This window comes from Penaeus monodon, unplaced genomic scaffold, assembly GCF_015228065.2.
Source record: "Penaeus monodon isolate SGIC_2016 unplaced genomic scaffold, NSTDA_Pmon_1 PmonScaffold_4185, whole genome shotgun sequence".
NCBI lineage: Eukaryota > Metazoa > Arthropoda > Malacostraca > Decapoda > Penaeidae > Penaeus > Penaeus monodon.
The window spans coordinates 9,793-17,500 of NW_023658984.1; the positions used below are offsets into that span (position 1 = coordinate 9,793).

A 7,708-nucleotide genomic window follows, 5' to 3' on the forward strand; every position below is an offset into this window, starting at 1 on the left:
AACAACCTGGGTATAAAGGCAAGTTACTGTTCTTAGTATAGTTTGCAATATTTGTCTCCTTTACAACTGGTAGTCTTGAAGAACAAATGGACAGTTTGATTAAAGCCCTTTCCTAAAGTACAATCACAGACAAAAACCAGAAAAATATAAAAAGGGTGTATCTTTACCAGCTTTGAACCCTGAAGCACAAAACTAATTTTGTTTTGTCTTCTTTGTAATACCTTTAAGAATTTAAGACCTATACTCCACAAATAAGTCAACAGCATGGAAAAACAACTAAAATAATTATTACTATTATAATTTTAAATTTATTCTAAATGATTTTTTACTTACCTATATGGGTATATCCTTCTCCTTTTACTTTTATGGTTATTTCTGCAAAGGGTATTCACCCTCCCCAAGACCTACAGACCTACAGGCAGATAAACCATCTCAAACACTATCTTGAAGATCCACCAAATAATAAGATTCACAAAATAACAAAAGGCCCGTTTCTATTTGTTTTTCTTAATTGTTTGAATGGGCAGAGATCCTTCATAAACATCTTAAAATAAAGAAACAGTGACTTTTATTTGCACGACTAGTCTTTTTTATTATTTCTTCTTGTTTCCTCTTTTCCTTGTGCAATCATTTCCACACATGACTGCTATGAGCCAAAGGCAAAGCTAAATGAAAAGATGTCTTCATCTACTGCTTTTGTTATCTTTGAAAATCTGTTGCTTGACAGGTATCAATTGAATATGAGATTTAATAAATGCATGTCAACCATCTCAAAAAAAAGTATTTACTATCTTGTTCAAGTTTTGCCCCCCTCCCCTCCCAATAAAGCTTCCAATTTAAATTCTTTAATTTTTTACATCACAATAAACACTGATGTGTCATGCACCATCAGTTAATATAAAGTTATAAAGTAATAATTCATCCATGTAATGTTTTCAATCTGTTTCTTACCATCAGCACTCATAGCTAATGTCTAAATCCTTGTAAAGTATCTAACATCTTTATGTATTGCGTACCATCTACATCACTTAAATACTCAGGCAACCAATGTCTTTGACGATGATAACCTCTGAGTCATCACTGGGGTTTGAGGTCGGGTCATCCGAGTCATAGCTTGCTTGCTGCTGCCTCTTCCTGTCATTTGCTTGTTGTTTCCTCAACTGCTTCTTCAGCTCCTTGCGTTTGGAGTTAGACAAGTGCTGAGGGGATGTGAACTTATTCAGTATATACAAGTGTTCATGTTTCAAGCATATAAATGTGTTTTCAAAATGATATTTATTTTAACATATCCAAAAGGAGGAGGAGGAGGAGGAGGAGGAGGAGGAGGAGGAAAAAAAAAGGAAAAGGAAAAGAAAAAGAAAAAGAAAAAGACAAAGACAAGGGGGAAAAAATAGTAAATAATAGTAAATAAATAAAAATAAAAATAAAACAAAAGAAAAAGAAGTAGAAGAAGTACAAGAAGTACAAGAAGAAGACATGAAGTAGAAGAAGAAGAAAAAGTGCTAGAAGTAGAAGTAGAAGAAGAAAAAGAAGTAGAAGAAGAGGAAGAAGAAGAGGAGGAAGAAGAGGAGGAGGAGGAAGAAGAAGAAGAAGAAGAAGAGGAAGAGGAGGAAGAAGAGGAGGAGGAAGAAGAAGAAGAAGAAGAAGAGGAGGAAGAAGAAGAAGAAGAGGAGGAAGAAGAAGAAGAAGAGGAGGAAGAAGAAGAAGAAGAGGAGGAAGAAGAAGAAGAAGAGGAGGAAGAAGAAGAAGAAGAGGAGGAAGAAGAAGAAGAAGAGGAGGAAAAGAAGAGAAGAGGAGGAGAAGAGAAGAAGAGAGGAGGAAGAAAAAGAAGAAGAGGAGGAGGAAGAAGAAAGAAGAAGAGAAGGAAGAAGAAGAAGAGGAGGAAGAAGAAGAGGAGGAAGAAGAAGAGGAGAAAGAGAAGAGGAGAGGAAGAAGAGAGGAAGAGAGGAAGAAGAGGAAGAAGAAAGAAGAAGAAGAAGAAGAAGAAGAAGAAGGCAAAGACAGAGGAGGAGTAAGAGGAAGAGATGGATGAAAAAAATAAGAAAGAGAAGTAGGAAAGAGAGAATGATGAAAAGGAAGTGGAAGAGGAAGTGGGGAAAATGATGTGATGGAGGAAGGGGGGGGGAGAAAAAGAAGAAAAAAAGTAAACAAGACAAAGAAATACAAGAAAAAGGAAGAAAAACACACATGTTAAGCTATTATAACTACACCACCAATATCTACTGGTCCTTAAGGGAACCAGCCATGACCCAAGACCCACACACTTACCGGCTGTGTGCGCAAGCGCTGCTGGAGCTTCTCCTGTGCTGTCTTCTTTTGGTAACTTGGATGGATGGATGTTGGGGGGGCGAGGGGAGTGGCTGCGCCCTCCCCAAATATGCGAGTCCCGGTCCCATTTGGTCCCCATATGCCATTACTGCTGAGTGTGATTTGAGGGTTTTCTCCTGGAGGATTAAATAATGACAGCAGCACATAAGATGGAAGTATTATTAAAAATGATGACCATAAAAGTAAAAACAACACTTATATAGGTGATCTATGACTAATGATAACAATGACAAAGAAAGTGGTTAGTAACACTGAAATAATTTCAACTACAATTAACAGTAATAAAAATCACAGGAATCTCAGCCACAAAATAGAATATGAACCACAACACACACCTTTCTGCTGTGAGATAACATAGCTGAGTGTAGAGTCAATGGCTTCCTCCACATCGTACTCATGGGCCTCCAGCTGAAACCTGATCAGCTGCAGATCCTCACAGCCTGTCTTATCAATGACCATCTGCTCCTCCTTGGAGAGACCTTCATACACTGGCTCTGAGTAGTCGTAACCCTCCCTGACCAAACTGAATAGTCCTGGCCATACTCCTGGCCATAGTCCTGGCAGTAGTCATCACTGTAGGACTTTTCGGGGGATTTGCTCCCGTTCTTCTTTTATCTTTGGTATCATTTGAGGATTCCTGAACCTGCAGTGAGAAGAAAAGTTGATGTGATTTTGTACTGATATTGGATGAGGAGGTGGAGGAAGAAGAAGAAGAGGAGAAGGAGAAGGAGGAGGTGGAGGAAGAAGAAGAGGAGGAGGAGGAAGAAGAGGAGGTAGAGGAGGAAGAGGAGGTGGAGGAAAAAGAGGAGGTGGAGGAAGAAGTGGAGGTGGAGGAAGAAGAAGAAGAAGAAGAGGGGAAGGAGGAGGAGGAGAAAGAGGAAGAGGTGGTGGAGGAAGAGGAAGAGGAGGAGGAAGAGGAGGAAGAGGAGAAAGAGGAGGAGGAGGAGGAAGAGAACAAGAACAAGCAGAGTGACAAAATACAATGATAAGGTAAACTGCAAAAAAAATATCATTACTTACAGCTAACTTGATGCTTGCAGGACTGGTTGTTACATCTCCAGTTCTGCGCACACTATTGTAGTGATCACCATTATGATATGATATGTGGAGTTCGCGAATATTTTTTTTACCTTCAATTCCAGAAATCTGAAATAAAATAAATCAATTAAGAATCAGACTGAATTTAAATATATAAACATGAAAATAATATTCATAATTACAGTTAATAATAAAAATAATTATAATTCCTTAAACATATTAATGCATACTGGCCTAAAGTACAAAGACATGAAATATAAGGAAAGGCAATGGATTATTACAGGATGTCTAAGCCTTATCACGAGTCCTGCATCTGCATCCTGCAGGAACTTGCAGATGCAGATATATAATTAGACTGCTAAACAATAAGAAACATATAAAGAAGGCACATGCATACACACACTGGCATTGCACTCATGCATGCAAGTATGCACACACATACCCACACTCACGGTCTTAACACCGCCATTCCCTTCCACTCTCACACCCTCACCCACCATGCATATACATACAAATTGATATCTACACAAATTTGCACCCAATATATGTTCATTCCCCTTACCTGCCAAAGGGGAGCATTTAGTTGATGAATTACAATGTTAACTTCATGAAGGCGTGCAAAAGCAACAATACAGTCGTTCCCAGCATAAGTTCCAAGTTCAGCCAAGTTGCTCACTGAAAGAATAATGGAATTAAAGTACACCCAAATACTTACATGTGTTGATTCAAATTTGCAATCGCTTTAACCATTCTAATAACAATAAAAAATAAAAAAGAATCAAAGAAAGGGGTAAACATGTGAGATAGGCATGACTAATAACTGACTCCTTGTGGCAGGGTAGGGTCCAAGTACATGTACTTGTACCTGTAATTGGACTTGCGTATTGATTTTCATATATATGTACTTTTACTTGGAGTTTAAAAATTCAACATTACTTGTACTTGTTCTTTTAATTACCTAAGGTACTTGAAAAATACCAATTACAAACAAGCACATTGTATTTAAACAAAATTTATATTCTGTACATATATTCTAGTGAGTTTTGTGATAATACTATTGGACAAATTAAGTATTATGATACTGCAGTGTAATATAGGATATAGGAACATAATTATATAGTATTTTCTCAATTGGTAATATGCTACTGTAGACTTTTGTGCTTTAATCAGCAAATTTTGTTTTTTCTCTGGTACATATCATGATCAGTAATCCAGTATTTGATGAAGAAAATAGAGAAAACAGCAACTGGAAATTTATCAAAAGAACAGTTGTTTCCTTCAAAAGTTAGTATATCAATTCTGTGATATTTCAATATACATCTTATTGTTAAATTGACCAGAAATAATTCAAGCAGAGCTTTAACTTGTATCTTTATGTGTGTAATGCTATCATAAAAAACATTTCACCTTCATATTTCTGGAGAACTTAAACATCTTTCACATAAAACTTCCGAAGTAGAATGTACTGCTCTTCTTCAACACATTTTTTTGGTTAGAGTGAAGTTAACAATCAATTTGAATTCCTATGTTTAAACAGATCTGTTGTTTAAAAACTAAATAATAAATAAAACGCTGACTTACAGTGCCTATCAAATGGGACATCATCCTCAACGAAAGGCTCAAAGTCACTGCGATGCTGTCGCATGTAAGCAACAACATCTTGTCTGTGCTTTTGGTGTGTGTTTGGCGTTCCATCTAGCTGATCTCCTAGTGCACGAAATAAACAGTTTCTGGAACACGAAAGACTTGATTTTAGTCACTTTCATATTATATAACTGAAGTATTATATAATGTAAAATAAATACATATAACTAAATAAATATAGAATACCAAAACTTTCTAGATGGAAAACATTAAATATAAAGCATAATCTAGATAAACAATAAATATAAAGCATAACCTATGTATACTCTAACATATATATTTCAAGTAATACAAATCCTCCAAAAATAAAACATTAAAAATGCAGACTACTATGTAAATCATGGTATTTTAAATATACATTATTATAGCTTTATATCATAAAAAAGAGAAAAATAAAAGATTCGAAATATCTTCAGTGAAGACTAACCCATCTCCAGGTATTTCTCTTAGGGTTAGTCCCATGGCCGCCAACTGCTGCTTCAAGGAAACGAAGCTTGGGTCTTGCCCACTTTGAGAAGCACGGGCTTTCCGAGCTGCCCGCTGTGCATTTCTAATAGCTCTCTCTTCACGCTTACGTGCCATCTGCAATGAATGACAAAAGAGATCTTACTATTATTATAAATGTATAGCAAAAAAAAAAGGCATTAAATATAAACAATAAAAAAAATTCAAGCTAGGTTTCCTTTTCTTGCAAAACCTGTGTAATTCCAATTTGATTATCAGAGATATCACAGACTCTCCCTTTATCAACTATTGAGGATACCTTTACTAAGAACCTTGGAGAACTATGGCAGTGAGTGACTTGGTAAAATTGTATGTGATCTTTTTTATATCGTTTGTTAGCTTAATCTCTCAGTACATTTGCACCAAAACCCTAGCAGTAATTCTTTTAGGCACTTGCACACCAACTGGCTCTCAGGTCATAATGTAAGTTGTGTAAATTATAAATGCATTGCATAAATTTTGGTTACTTTATTTTATTGTTGATTCTAGACATGCAATTAATATAACTGAAAAGAATTTTTTTGAATGAAATAGCCTATACAGAGAAAACACATTATAATAACTGCATTTCTTTCCAGTAGACACACTCCATATCATAAAATTTATTCAATGATCTAAGTTGCCCTGACTGGGTGTACCCTTAGGCTACTGCCTGAGGGAGGGTCCAACAACCCCCAGTGAGTATTGTCTTCACCTCAATATCAACGTCAAGATAAGAGCTGAAACTTGGGAGCATCGAGTGGACTTAGGCTGTGAGTGGCGCTTCCCATGATAATTTTTTCCTTTCTTTGTGGTATTTCCATTTACATCTGCAGATTATTTCTTGTACCAGCGACTGTTTTGTCGGCTACAAGAATATAATTTTCAATTTGCCCTAGCTGAATGTGACCATAACACAGGGATTGACCTTGTTTTCAATTCATTTACGTAAGAATCATGCTATTTGATTGAAGAGTAATATGGTCAAACCACTTATGCAGAGATGAAATGCAATATAGTCGATGTAATAAAGGATTAATCAGCTTCCACTCAGTCCAGTCTCCTCATCAGTTAGGAAAGCAAAAATTTTTCTTGAAGAAATTCTCAATAGTATGAAAAAACATAGGAAAAAGCATCAAATGAGGCCACACGATAGAAGCCAAAGCCAAATGACTACAGAAAGCTGAGGTATGGTCATCCAAATGAAGTTACAATTGAGACTCAAAGACATTTGGCCAGGATTATAAGAACTCAGAAAAAATCATCAAAATCAGGCCCCAAGGTAGTCACCAAGTTTTAACTATCCTCAGAAAATTTTATACAATAAATCTGAGGTAAGGTAATCCAGTCCACTGACCAGCACTTAGGTTAAAATTAAACATCTCTATTAACAAAATATATTCTACTATTGCTGCCATCTCGTCTAACACATTTTATACTCTATGATCACAGCTGTTCCAATTCATCTGTGTGTGTACATTACTGTGTTTATGGTTGTGTTCAGTTACACAGGCTTATTCTTATTTCAAATCTCCTTTGTTCATTCCTATTCCTATAGCTTACATATTTTTCCTCTTGTGCAAAATGAACTAATCATTTTACCTAACAACTTCATGTTACATGACTACATTAATAATGAACTTAATACTACTTGTAGAGATTAAATATCCCTCATACACTCATGTGCTTCAAAATATCAGTTTGCACATTATCCAATCTCCTGTACTGAATGTCTCCTGAGTGTTGTAACATATATATTTAACATTTCTTCTGAATATATTACTGTGAAGTACATCAAGACTCCCAAAGGCAGCAAAACTAGTGCTATGTAGTCAATAAAGGTACACTATATAGTTTTTATATAAAATAGTTCTCAAGTCAAACCTGCAGAACATATGAACATATACATGATATATACCCAAAATTGTTTTGGGTTTTATCTTCAATTCTTCAAGTAAATAAATCTATTTTGTGTATAGTCATTTTATCTTTCATCTGTCATTCATACTCATATTATCAATACTCTTGATTCCAAAAGCTGTTAAAGATGTAAGGGTGCATGGGGTAACAGAAAGGGAAAAAAAGACAAATAAAAATAAGAATTTGACTACATTTCATCTATCACTGCACCAAAACAACAACAACAACAACATTCACGCAGTATATCTGCTATATGCCTTAAGCTAATCAACTTCTATGCTTCCTGACCTTCCAC

General features: G+C 35.7%; 1 pseudogene; it reads right to left on the minus strand.

Moving 5' to 3' along the window:
• Positions 1-357: 357 nt before the first annotated feature.
• LOC119570852 overlaps positions 358-7,708 on the minus strand; it is a 9,127-nt pseudogene continuing 1,776 nt past the window's right edge.